The sequence below is a fragment of the Heteronotia binoei genome, chromosome 8 (assembly GCF_032191835.1).
Source record: "Heteronotia binoei isolate CCM8104 ecotype False Entrance Well chromosome 8, APGP_CSIRO_Hbin_v1, whole genome shotgun sequence".
Classification (NCBI taxonomy): Eukaryota; Metazoa; Chordata; class Lepidosauria; order Squamata; family Gekkonidae; genus Heteronotia; species Heteronotia binoei.
Genome location: NC_083230.1, coordinates 10,001,521 through 10,013,572, shown reverse-complemented (window position 1 = coordinate 10,013,572; position 12,052 = coordinate 10,001,521). Strand labels below are relative to the sequence as shown.

Genomic DNA, 12,052 nt, shown 5'->3' with positions numbered 1-12,052 from the left:
AGTACCTGAGGCTGGAAAAAGAAGACGTCTTACTTAAAGTCTGAGAGGGCCTGCAATGGATATCATCCATAGCCTGATGACCAGCAACCCTCAGGTTAGCATACAAGAATGTATTGATGCTTTGGAACACACATTTGGCAATATGGAAAGTGCTGACGATCTTCTTTGTAGATGCAGAACGACCATGCAGAAGGAAGGAGAGAAACCGTCTTCCTATTTGCAGAGGCTGGAGAAAATTTTGCAAAAAGTAGTTCAGAAAGGTGGACTGACCCGCAGTCAGATGGACCGAGTGAGAGTTGCCCAAGTGCTAAAGGGGACTCTATACAATGAACTACTTCTAATGAGGATCCATCTGAGAGAGCAGCAAGAGAATCCACCAACTTTCTTTCAGCTAATGAAAGAAATCCCAAGGGGAGGAAGAGAAGATGACTAAGGACGCCTTTAGAAAACAGGGTCAAAGAACCACCAAATCAATGGCCCATGCTTCAACAGTTTCATATATGACAAAAGCTGATGAGCTTCCTCCTGACCATGATGAGCCAATAGCAGTGCTTCCATGTGCGGGAGCAGCTAACAGAAGCAAGGTTCAAAGAAGAGCCCAAGATGAAGCTGCCAGAAAACCAACAGGAGCACATCTTACAACAACTAAAAAACAAACAAACGAAGAAGACCTTTCTTCTGCTGTACGTGTGGAAAGAATGGGCATATATTTCTTCGGTGTCAAGAAGAAGAGAACCCTTCATTAGTAATTCAAAAACTTTGTGGCGTATGGGAAAGTCAGGAAAACGACAGACAGGCTTGGTGAAAGGGCCATCCAAGTCCGAAAAAAAGAGTGGCCCTGACATGGAAGGCAAGAAAGATGACACAAAAATTACTTATCCAGGATTCCCTACTGGACTAGTGGGACTCCGTGCATAGATCCAAGTGAAGCTTGAGGTCCAAGAATGTAAGGATGTGCTTGACAGTGGATCTCAAGTTACCATCATTTTCAAATCCACTTATGACAAAATGATGTCACAGATACCAATCCACCCTCTTGAAGGACTCGACCTACAGGGTCTCAGTGAGTCAAATTATCCTTATCTGGTGTCAGGACTTGGACGAACTTCAGTCGAGCCCAATACTTGTTACAAGTTAAGACTTTTATTGAAGAACTACAGTACCAGAGTAACGAAATAACAGTAATGGCGGCTCCTGGCAGTTGGTTACATTTTATGCCCGCAGCAAAGCACAATAAAGCAATTATTCACACGGTCTCAAGCGGTTGTCTATATTCCCAGAGTTCGTTATCAGAAGGGAGGATGCTCCCTCGGTGCGAAGGCCAAACGGCCTGTCTTCAAAGGGCACCTGTGGATGTTAAGCAGAGACTATCTGTCGCCTTCCTGGCTGCCCTAAATAGTTAGCATAGCAATGGGGCCAGGGTTAATGACCGTTATTGAGCCCTCTAAATTACAACATGGAGTCAGTGTGGCTAAAGCAAGCAGAGCAAAAAGTTACAAGTCCTGACAATCTGGGCTATGTCATTGCCCAGTTGGAGACTCCTGAGGAAGCTGTAGGAGTTAAGGAGGTAATGCATACAATGGCCATGGTTTGTCCAGACCCCAGAGGGTTTCCAGATCCTCCTGTGATCACTGGGACCAACTCCCATCTTTTCAGACTGCTTGCAAAGTACTGTCAGCAGCAAGCTGGGGAACAGTTTTTGGACACATTAAAAAAGCATTCATTACGTGCAGCAGCTTATCGGCGCTTTATACAAGGTGATGGAGAACTTGAACAGCCAGTGGAGACTTTAGAATATATGGGGCAAAGCTCTATTGTGATACCTGTAGGGTCTGAGAAGCAACTTCAAGCACATGTATCTGCCTCCAAAACACAAAGAGGGACTGTTCTTCTAGATCATCCTGGAGATCCAGGGTTGCCTACTGGGTTATTGGTCCTGGCTGGACTTATTGACCTACCTAAAGGAAAACATCCACAAGTGGTGATGAGGATTGCCAATGTATCCAATCATGACATCACACTAAAGCCATGCCAAAAGGTGGCAGACCTGTTTGAGGCTGTTTTTGTGGAAACAGGAAGACCTAGACATCCTGAGTTAAAATTAGACCCAGCTGTAATTGATTTTGGGGATTCACCCATTCCTGAGGCATGGAAGGAACATCTGAGACAGAAACTCTGCCAAAGAGCCCAGGTATTTTCACTTCATGAATGGGATCTTGGGAAAGCCAAGGGTGTGGAACATCGTATTCAACTAACAGATCCTTCTCCATTCCGTGAACGATCCAGGAAACTGGCATTAGCTGAGATAGAAGATATATGACAACACCTTCGTGACTTACAAGCTAATGGCATTATCACTGAGCCCCGTAGCCCCTCTGCCTCACCTATAATGGTAGTAAGGAAAAAGAATGGGAAAATAATGTGTGTTGATTATCGGACACTAAATAAACGCACAAAACCTGACCAGTACACTATACCTCATGTGCAAGATGCTTTGGACTATCTATTTGGAAGTCAGTGGTTTTCAGTACTTGACCTTCAGAGTGGATACTATCAGATTCCACTTGCAGGGGAAGACAAGGAAAAGACAGCTTTCATATGTCCATTGGGGTTTTATCAATTGGACGGATGCCTCAAGGCATCTCTGGGGCCCCTGCCACCTTTCAGCAGCTCATGGAAAAAGCTGTGGGGGACATGAATCTGCTGCAAGTATTGGTTTATTTAGATGATCTCATAGTGTTTGGGAAAACACTTGAAGAACATGAGGAACGGCTTTTAAAGGTGTTGGACCGATTGGAAGCCTATGGACTTAAGTTGTCACTTGAGAAATGTTGTTTTTGTAGGACATCCGTCAAATATGTAGGGCATATAGTGTCACAGGAGGGGGTTAGTACAGATCCAGAAAAAATAAGTGCGCTCACTCAGTGGCCACGTCCTTGGCATTATAAAGATCGGAACACCTTTTTAGGGTTTACTGGTTATTATAGGCAGTTTGTCCGTGGCTGCTCTGCTATTATGAAACCCCTAAATGATATAACTAGAGGTTACCAGTCAACTAACATGACCCCTCAAAGTGGCAAGAAAAAGAGCTTCATGAAAGGGACCATAGAGGAACTTTATCACAACCCTTTAGAACCTTTTGGGGAACGATGGGATGAACATTGTGAGAGGGCATTTAAAGAGATTATCAAATGTCTAACAGAAGCCCCAGTCTTAGCATATGCAGACCCCCAATAAACCATTTATTCTGCATACAGATGCCAGCACAAATGGCCTGGGTGCAGTATTATATCAAGGGACTGATGGGAAGAAACAGCTGGTTGCTTTTGCAAGAAGGGGACTCACCCATAGTGAGACCAGATACCATATACACAAACCTGAAACTATACCTTCTATGCCACCTGAAACTATACCTTCTGTGTCTGCCAACTATGTTGCACTACAACAGTCACCATTACCACACTTAAATGCTACAGATTGGAGTGAGGCTCAGCAGAGAGATCCTGATATTAGAGACATTTTCTTTCTTGTGAAAAGGAATGAACAGAATCTATCAAACAATGTGACCCTGTCAGCTGGGGCCACCCTCTTGTGGAGAGAAAGAAGGAAATTAAAGATCATTAATGGGGTATTATATCGAGTCATATCTGAACCAGTAAGAGGGCAGCGCAAGCAACTGATCTTGCCCAGACAGTATCGATGGACTGCAATGCTTGCTTTACATGATGATTTAGGACATTTGGGAATTGAAAGGACACGAGAGCTACTTGGGGACAGGTTCTATTGGCCTCAGATGGCAAAAGATGTCGCCAAAAAGTGCCAGACCTGTGCATGCTGTGTTCAACGGAAAACCTTGCCCATTAAGGCAGCTGCTCTAGAGACCACTAGCACCTCTGGCCCAACGGAATTGGTGTGCATTGACTTTTTATCTGTAGAATCTGATAGGCAGAATTACGGAAATATTCTGGTTGTGACAGATCATTTTACACACTATGCCCAAGCTTATCCAGAGAGAGACCAGAAAGCAAGCACTGTTGCAAAAGTACTTTGAGAGAAATTTTTTTCTGTCTATGGATTGCCATCAAGGATTCATTCTGATCAAGGGCCAGATTTTGAGAGCCGTCTGTTGAAAGAAGTACTGAGCCTGGCAGGAGTCAAGAAGTCAAGGACTACCCCATATCATCCTCAGGGTGATCCCCAACCAGAAAGATTCAACTGCTCTTTGCTAAATATGTTGGGCACCTCCGGGGTGACCAGAAAACCAAATGGAGCCAGTATATAGCCTTCCTGGTGCATGCCTACAATGCCACCCGCAATGATTCCACAGGATTTACACCGTACTTCTTGATGTTTGGGAGAGAGCCTAGACTCCCAATAGATTTGTGTTTTGGTGTGTCTGGGGACGGAGATTATACTGACTCATCTTCAATATGTGGAAAGGATGAAGCAACAATTGCAGGAGGCTTATCGGCTAGCCACAGCAGCTGCCCGGAAAAGCACTGATAGCAACAAACATCGCTATGATGCCCGAGTGCGGGCACATGAACTTCTACAAGGGGACCGAGTACTGACCGGAAACCTAGGTCTCCCTGGAAAGCACAAATTGGCTGATAGATGGAAGGCACTGCCATATGTTGTAGTCGATAAGCTGGGAACTTTGCCAATCTATAGGGTCAAGCCTGAAGATAGCGATGGGCCTGTGAAAACCCTTCACAGAAATCACTTGCTTCCAGTTGGACAGCTGCAAGGTATACCTGAAGCAGAACTATCTAGAGTGCAGCTTCAGGCTGAAAGGACAGTGAACACTAGCAGGAAACTGAGAAGACAGGGAAACCTGCCTGCTCAGCATTTACAGTTTGGAGAGAACGGTGATACTTCTGAATCGAAGGATGATGGGTTACAGGGACCTGCCTTGGGGGATGAGATGCAGCCTAAGCAAGTAGATCTGCTGGACAGGATGCCCCCGTGTGATGCAACCCAAGGGAGCAGTGTGCCCTGTCCTCTAAATGCAGAAGCGGAGCCCTTTTTTGCCACAAGCAGTACTGCAGAATTCAACAGCCAATGAAAATGTAAATGCTGATACAAATCACCCTCCAGTCATGGTAAATGTTGAAGAAGAGAATGTAGATACGCAGAACAGACCTATATTCGGCAGTGAGACATCCGATGAAGGCCCCTCCTCTGCACTGACTCAAAGTCCAGTCAATGAGGAAGTAAAAGCCTCACCCACTATTAGGAGATCCAGCAGAGAAATACGGCCTGTAAGAATATTAACTCATGATAATCCCAGTGTTTCAAGTTATGTACCTGTTCACCCTCTGAAAACATTTGTTATTAGAGTTTGAGCATGGGTTGATGCAGTTTAGATATGTGTCAGAACTTGTATCTTTACTGCTGCTTTCTTATAATGCAACCAATGCTGTATTGTACTCTCACTGTAATTCAGAACGGTTTTGTTACTGAACCAAACCGACTCCATGTTGTAACCCTTGTTTAACCCAAAGTGCTTGAATAGTAATTAACCTTGCCCCACTGGTATCCAAAATATTTGGGGCTGTAGAATGAGTTATGTTATGTCTCTGCACATTCTCACACTGGGACCCTTTGAAGCCGAACAGCATGGCCTTCGGAGTAGGGAGGCATCCTCTCTACTGATAGTGATGGTGAGAAGACAGATGTGCCTGTAACGGTGTGAATTGTGGCTTTGTGAGATGTTTGCTTTACGTGTATAAAATTGAGTTGGTGCTGGCTCTCGCCAGCACTGTTATCTTGCCTCTTCCAGTGCTTAGTTCTTTCTAATAAAATCCTAGCTTTGTAACCAAGTATGGGATCCGTTTGAAGTTCTTAAGTTCTGACATTATAACAGTGATGGCGAGAGCCCAGTGAAAGCGGGGACCACCCCACCCACGGCGAAGCCGACCACCCCGGGCCCGAAAAAGAAGAAGAGTAGCCGCTCGAAGGAGCCCAGTCGGGGCTCCGTCGCCACTTCCTTGGCGACTGACGAGGATTTTACCACCGACCTGGCGACCGTGGAAGAATCGACCGAGGAGTCGGACGACACCGAGTCGGCGGGAAACGACAGCGACCTGCTTTAATGGGTGCCGCAAAGCAGGTCCAACAACAGCCGGCACTCCTAACGGTGAGAGCCTCGGGGGGTTTGCTATTTATGGCCGTTACCCTCCTTAACCCCAACCTAAAGAGATTCATGCACGCCCGAGCGCTAATCGACTCAGGGTGTAACAGAGACCTGATCACCCCCCGCCTAGTCGAGGCGTTGGGATTAGCCACCTCGCCCCTGCCACAGCCGATGCAATTCCAGCAGATGGATGGGGGACCCATGCGGGGGGAGCCCTGTACTCTTGAGACTCAGGCGGTCCCGGTAGGAACCGAGGAACATTGGGGGATTGAGACTTTCGTAATTGCCCCCTCTTGCTCTTTCGACGTGGTGGTAGGCTCGGCTTGGCTCGCCCGCCACCAACCAGACATAAGGTGGGAGGAACAAATCGTCCGGTTCCCCGATTGGAGGTGCGAGCACCACCACTGGCGCCCCGAATGGGGGCCGCACGCTCCCCCCCAAAACATGCGGGCTTGCCTCACACTCGAGGAAGTCGCCACAATCCCCAAGGAGTATCGGGACCTAAGATTAGCCTTTAGCGAGAAGGAAGCGGACGAGCTACCGCCCCACCGCCCTACAGACTGTGCCATTGAGCTGATCCCAGGGCAACAGCTTCCCAAAGCAAAACTATACTCCATGGGTTGGGCGGAGAAAGCAGAACTCCGAAAGTTCTTGGACAAAAATCTCAAACGTGGCTTTATACGACCGGCCACAGCCCCCCATGCCGCCCCCGTCCTATTCCGAAAGAAGAAGGACGGGTCTCTTAGACTTTGCACAGATTTTCGTGCTATAAACGGGATTTCCATGTCCAACGCCTACCCGATCCCGTTGATAAAGGACTTGTTGAACACCGTAGCAAAGGGAAAAGTATTTACCAAGCTTGACCTCCGAGACGCGTACTTCCGCGTCCGCATCAAGGAGGGAGACGAGTGGAAGACAGCCTTCAACACCCCTCTGGGACAGTTTGAATACTTAGTTATGCCCTTTGGGCTGCAAGGGGCCCCTGGTGTATTCATGAACTTTATCAATGAAGTGCTACGGGACTTCCTCTTTAAGGGGGTGGTGGTGTACCTTGATGACATCATTATCTATTCACAAGATCTAAAATCTCATGTGCCACTGGTTAGAAAAGTGTTAAGCACCCTTTGTAAACACAAATTGTATGCCAAATTGTCGAAATGCGAGTTTCATAAAACGGAACTAGACTACTTGGGTTTCCGAGTGTCGGGGGAGGGATTGTCAATGGACCCCGCGAAGGTCCAAGCGGTGCTGGACTGGGAACCCCCTCGAACCCGCAAACAATTACAAAGTTTTATCGGGTTCGCCAACTTTTACCGCGACTTCATTAAGGGGTTCGCTACAGTCATGCTCCCCCTCACAGAACTCCTCAAAACCAAGGGGAAGGGTGACGAGGCGAAAAAGCCAGGCGCGCGCCTAACGTGGACGCCTGATTGCCAAAAAGCTTTTACTGAACTAAAGCGCCTCTTCACCTCCGAACCCGTGTTGGCTCATCCCGACGAACTAAAACCCTTCGTGGTCCAATGCGACGCTTCCGACGCCGCAGTGGGAGCCATATTAATGCAAAGAGGGGAGAATGGGGTGCTCCGGCCGTGTGCCTATATCTCAAGGAAATTTTCCAATGAACAAAGAAATTGGTCAGTCTGGGACAAGGAGGCGTTTGCAGTCATGTTTGCCCTTAAAACCTGGCGTTCCTGGCTAGAGGGAGCAAGAGTCCCTTTCGAGATCTGGACCGATCATAAAAACCTCGAAGCCCTCACTGGGCGCCGCAAAATGACTGCAAAGCAAATCCGGTGGGCAGGCTTCTTTGCTAAATTCGACTTTGTACTGAAACACATCCCTGGCTCTAAGAACTTTTTGGCGGATGCCCTCTCTCGCATGCCGCAACACGACAGTCTCCGGGAGGAGGTGGTGGACTCACTAATTTCCCCCTCAGCCATTTCGGGGGGAGTCACCACCCGCTCCGGCAGGCAGACCGGCTCTCCGGATTCAGACCTGCTGCCTAAATTCCTCTCAGTGTATGGCCAGGAAACTGACCGCCCACCCAATTTAGTCAAAGCCGAAAACGGTCTCTGGCTGCACAATGAAAAGATCTATGTGCCCACTCCCCTCAGAAAGGAAGTCTTGGAACGCTGCCATTCTAGTCGCCTGGCCGGCCACTTTGGCTATGTCAAAACTCTCAACTTGCTCACCCGCCAGTTTTGGTGGCCAAAAATTAAAAAAGATGTGTCGGAATTTGTTCTCTCATGTCCCACCTGCCTCATGGCAAAGCGGAGGGGCGGCAAACCCCCAGGTCACCTGGTCCCCCTCCCTACAGCCGCCCGGCCCTGGTCGGTAGTCTCCATGGACTTCATTGTCGAACTCCCGCCTTCACAGGGCAAGACAGTCATATTGGTCGTGGTGGACACATTTTCAAAGCAAGCCCACTTCATCCCATGCAAACAACTACCCACGGCCAAAAAACTCGCCCAGCTCTTTTTCACCCATATTGTACGCCTACACTCATTCCCAGACAAGGTCATTAGTGACCGCGGAACGCAGTTCGTTGCCAACTTCTGGCGGGAGTTCTGCAAACTAGCCGGCATTGAGCAAGGACTGAGCTCTGCCTACCACCCCCAGTCGGACGGACAGACGGAGAGGGTTAATAGTCTTTTAGAACAATACCTCCGCTGTTTCATTAATTTCCAACAGTCCAACTGGGTGGACCTCCTCCCTTTTGCGGAATATGGCTACAACAATAGCCTCCATAGCTCTACCAAAGCCTCTCCTTTTCAGATCATCAATGGTTACGAAGGCAAGCCGTTTCCCACACTTACTCTCCCTGCCAGCCCGTCCGAACCAACATCATGTCAGCAATGGTGGGAGGGCCTTCGTGAAGGCTGGAAGGGTATTCAGGAAAACCTGGAGGAAGCGAAAAAAGCCTACAAAAAGCAGTTTGACAAAAAACACTCCCCAGAGTGGGATCTAAGGGTGGGGGATACAGTCTTCTTGTCAACAAAAAACCTTCCCCTTCCCCAATCCTGCCGTAAACTTGCACTGAAGTTCTTGGGGCCTTTTAAAATCAAAAGGGTCATAAACAAAGTAACGGTGGAGCTCGATCTGCCCAAAGCTCTAAGTAAGATCCATCCTGTTTTTCATTGCAGCTTGCTTCGGAAAGACCCTGGTGCTACGTCCTTCCATCCCAGGGCCCCACCGCCCCCTCCGACGACAGTGAGGGGTCAGAGTCACCATGAAGTCCAGGAGATCCTGGACTCCAAAGTCAAACGGGGGAAACTGTATTATTTGATCAGGTGGAAACACTTCCCCCCGAGCTGTGACGAGTGGGTCGAATCTCAGAACGTAGCTGCTCCGCAACTGCTGAAAAAATTTCACCTACTGTACCCGCACAAGCCCAAGGCGGGCCCCGCGGGAGGGGGCGCTTAGGGGGGGCAGTATGTCAGAACTTGTATCTTTACTGCTGCTTTCTTATAATGCAACCAATGCTGTATTGTACTCTCACTGTAATTCAGAACGGTTTTGTTACTGAACCAAACCGACTCCATGTTGTAACCCTTGTTTAACCCAAAGTGCTTGAATAGTAATTAACCTTGCCCCACTGGTATCCAAAATATTTGGGGCTGTAGAATGAGTTATGTTATGTCTCTGCACATTCTCACACTGGGACCCTTTGAAGCCGAACAGCATGGCCTTCGGAGTAGGGAGGCATCCTCTCTACTGATAGTGATGGTGAGAAGACAGATGTGCCTGTAACGGTGTGAATTGTGGCTTTGTGAGATGTTTGCTTTACGTGTATAAAATTGAGTTGGTGCTGGCTCTCGCCAGCACTGTTATCTTGCCTCTTCCAGTGCTTAGTTCTTTCTAATAAAATCCTAGCTTTGTAACCAAGTATGGGATCCGTTTGAAGTTCTTAAGTTCTGACAATATGCAACACTGTGTTCCTATAATATAGTTTTGCCAGGACGGCCAAATTATGGCTGGGGGGAGAATGTAGAGCTTTGGGGATATATGCTGCTGGGGAGAGAAATGGAAGCACTTCATATACATATTGGGAGGAGTGTATGTAGGAGTGACTAGAAGAAAAGACAACTAGTCATTTGGGCTCTCCAAGGACTGAAGTGCTGAGGCCTCAGATGAAGAGATTTTGTCTGGTGGGGGCCCTCTATTTTTTGGAACTGGCTGTTTTTCTGGAGGTTAGTCCCCAGACCACCTGCCTATGAACTGAAGCTGACTTCTTCTGTTGGATGGTGAGGAGAGCAGCCCTGAGGATTTTCCTTCCCACTGGAGGCCTGCTGCTGATCTCTGGTTTGGGAAGGGAAAGTACTTTGGGGGTGGGGAGCACCATGCCCTGTGTACAAAACTGTGTTTACTCTTATAATAAATAGTTACTTTGCTTAAGTCAAGGTGTGTGAGTGGGAGGGGGGGATATAAGTAAGGAGGCCTTAAGCCTTGTACTTGCCCTTACTTCCAGTGCCTGGGTTACACAAGCATTAGACAAAGATAAAGTTAGAAAGCAAAGAAATTGTTACCCAAGCAACACTACTAGCATTTGAGACATGTTTAGCTGAGCTCATCAATACAGAAGCTTTTTATACTGGCTCGCAGTTTTAAAACGTTTGAGCAAAGGTATCATTCAAAGAAACAATAAAAATTTCAGATGCAGCAATGGCTTCTGCGATGTACATACCTAAATTTGGGAGAAAATGGAACACTCCTTCAGTTGTTCTAAATTTGCCACACTTTCCTATTCATAAACAAAAAAATTATGCACAACAGATCTAGCAACAAGCCAATGCACATAGAGAGAAGGCAAGCACCCTGGCCCTTGTCCCAAAACGATACAGCATGTACAAACTCTATGGACACAGGCATTATGCTCCTATGTAATGCATATACAATGCAGGGGTGGACCCAGTGTAGTCATACCTCCTCTGTGCACGCTGGCTTAACTCAACACATGTCACAAGCATTGGTTTAATATTAGAAGTATGAATATGTGCTATTTGGCATTCTGTATTAATTCCAATTACTTGCACCTTCTTTTGTCACTTCACCAGTTTTATGAACATCTCATTTATTCAAAAGTATTGACTGAGTCTTGGCACAAAGTTTATTAAAAATCGGGGGGGGGGGGTTCTTCTGGTTTAAACAATTTTATTAGTAACATATGGCAATATATTCAATTTCTTATAACATTAATAATTACTTTTTTTCTATCCCATATATTACTTTCTACCTACCCCTCCCCCCATTACTTGACTCCCGCCAGTGTACTCTATTCAAACCATCAATATAAAAGGTACCCCTAATTAATAAGAACCCCAATTCATATCCTCCTCCCACTCTTAGTTAATCATTATCAAAAATTGTCCAATGTCCCTTTATTTTCCATTCTTTTTCTATGTATCTTCTGAACTTCTTCCACTCCATCTTAAATACTTCTAAATCATAGTCTCTTAAAGTTCTTGTTAACTTATCCATTTCACTCCATGTCATAACTTTAACAATCCAATCCCATTTCTCTGGTATTTTTTCTTGCTTCCACAACTGCGCATACAATGTCCTAACAGCTGAGAGCAAGTACCAGATCAAAGTTCTATCTTCTTTTGGAAATTTTTCCATTTGTAATCTCAACACAAAAGTCTCTGCAACTTTGTTGAATTCATATCCCAAGATCTTAGAGATCTCTTGCTGAATCATCTGCCAAAACATTTCAGGTCTTTCACAAGTCCACCACATATGGTAGAAAGAACCTTCATGTTTTTTTACATTTCCAACATCTGTCTGGCATTTTGTTATTCATCTTTGCCAATTTTTTAGGAGCCATATACCATCTATACATCATCTTAAAACAGTTTTCTTTAATACTTTGACATGTTGAAAGTTTCATAATGTTCAGGAAATGTTCAGGAGAAATATGAT

The 12,052-nt window shown here is 46.4% G+C and overlaps 1 protein-coding gene across 1 annotated transcript in view; it reads right to left on the bottom strand.

Annotated features, from left to right (window-relative positions):
• The window catches only part of SLC2A13 (solute carrier family 2 member 13), a 172,515-nt gene that overhangs the window by 33,643 nt on the left and 126,820 nt on the right, over positions 1–12,052 (bottom strand). The window lies entirely within an intron of this gene.